The sequence below is a fragment of the Panthera pardus genome, unplaced genomic scaffold (assembly GCF_024362965.1).
Source record: "Panthera pardus isolate Hobbes unplaced genomic scaffold, ASM2436296v1 HiC_scaffold_2, whole genome shotgun sequence".
In the NCBI taxonomy this organism is placed as follows: Eukaryota; Metazoa; Chordata; class Mammalia; order Carnivora; family Felidae; genus Panthera; species Panthera pardus.
The window spans coordinates 145,200,592-145,202,908 of NW_026526765.1; positions in this window are offsets into that span (position 1 = coordinate 145,200,592).

Genomic DNA, 2,317 nt, shown 5'->3' on the forward strand with positions numbered 1-2,317 from the left:
TGGAAACCCAGAGATCATCTGTCCCTACTTGTCCCCCAACATTCGCCTCTACTAGATCCAATTCATCATCAAGTCTTGTCAATTTTACCTCCTAAAAATTCACCTCTTGATATCATTCTGGTCTGAAATAACATCATCTGAGGGCTAAGCCACTGCAATTGACTCCTGATCAGTGTTCAGCGACTTGGTAGCGAACCTCCAAATGGCACCAACTACTTCAACCAGAGTGCTTATTTCAAAGAACAAAATTTTTAACAACACCCTCCTGCATCTCTTGGCTAATGTCACACAGGGCTCTTCCTTCGTGTCCCCGTTCACCCCTACTGGCCTCTCTCCATCCCCATTCTGTCTCACTGATCAGCCACACACTGGTCAGCCACAGGGCATTTTCACATGCTGATTCATCTCCCTTCGAAACTCTTCTCTCTTCTATGCTTGGTATAGCACGATTACTTCCTGCTCCTTTTTTGAGTCTTAACTCACTTAGTACCTCCTCAGGTCCTAACTTTTTAAGGAGTATAGTTTGACATATCATATTATTTAACTTGGAGTATAGTTGACATATCATATTATATTAGTTTCATGTGTACAATGTAGTGATTTGACAATTAGATACAGCATGAAATGCTCACCGCGATAGTTACCATTTGTCAACATACGAAGATATGACAACAACATGGACTACATTCCCTGTGCTGCACTTTTCATCTCCATGACTTATTTATTTCATAACTGGGAGCTTGTACCAGTTCACCTATTAATCTCCTTCACCTATTTCCCTCCTCTTTCTCCCCTCTGGCAACTAACTTCAACAACTAGGTTGAATTCACTTATTTTCATTTCCCCTACTACCTCAATTCTGTCTCATTGCCCTTCCTGTTAGCATAGCACAATTTTACACATATTTGTGTCATCACTGGTTTAATGTTTGACTTCGTCACCAGACTCCAGGGCAGAAACAGTGGTGCTCTCTCTTGTAAAACCAGTGCCTCTCATGGTTCCTGGCACGTAGGATGGCCTCAGTATTTTGTGAATACACGGAGGAGTTCATAATGGGTTGTAAGGCTGGAACACAAGGAGGAGACATAGGCTGCAGTATTTGCCAAGGAAGAAATTCATTGGGAACCGTTTTTTACGTTTCTTCTAAGAATGGGTTACATAAAAGTGAGGAACGGGTTGGGAAACTTTTCCGAGTACCTCTTTAAAGAAGGATTGAAACAGAACCAAACTGTGTTTGACAGATGTTTCAGAGGAAAGAGGAAGGGAGGCAGAAATAAAAAGATGGATATTGATCAACGAGGGCAACATTGAGAAATGAGAGGAAGCCTGGAAGGAGTGCCAAGAAATAGATTAGAGGTAGAGTCTGGTAGTAACACCGGGTTTATTTAATCTGAGGTGTCATTTAGCCTTTGAGATCCCACTGTGTGGATCAGAGCAAGAAAACAGGGAGTTCTGTTCCACAAAGGCGGTTCTTCTTGTCTTTATGGATGATTGCATCAGGAAACTGATTAACAGGGAGGGTTGGTGACTTTTTGAGATCCTTTAGGAAAGGAAGAGACAGCCACTTCTCTAGAATGCAGGCAACTAATCGCACTCTTTAAAAAAATTTTTTTTTAAACTTTTATTCATTTTTGAGAGACACAGTGTAAGTGGGGGAGGAGCAGAGAGAGAGGGAGACACAGAATCTGAAACAGGCTCCAAGCTCAGAGTTGTCAGCACAGAGCCTGACGCTGGGCTTGAATTCACAAACCTCGAGATCATGGCCTGAGCCGAAGTGGTTGGCTCGACTGACTGAGTCACTCAGGCGCCCATCTAATTCGCACTCTTAACTTGTTTGTGCTTTTGTAATTCATGGCTTTCTCACTAAGGAATGTTTTCCTACCTTTTCTGCTCAAAGCTACTCAGAGAGGCAAGAGTTTTATCTAAGAATACAGGGTACATAGGAAAGGACACATTCAACTATTTCCATTTGAAAAGGGAAATAAAAGTTTTTCAACTGCAGTCTTTAGCTGCTATTCCATCTATCTTCTCCTCTTGCCAGGCAAAGTTCTTCAAAGATTTGTCTGCGTTTTTTTACCTCAGGTCTCCAATTATCCCTCTGACTCCTCTCATCCCCTCTTTGCAGCACCTACCAATGCTACCCATGACATCCTCATTCATGTATTCAAAAGTGTTACTTTTTACTCCTTATTTTCCTAAAATTTTATTTTTTTATCTTACTTTCTTTTAAAAGATTTTAAGTAATCTCTACACCCAATATGGGACTCAAACCCACAACCCTGAGATCAATCCACATACTCCACTGATGGAGTCAACC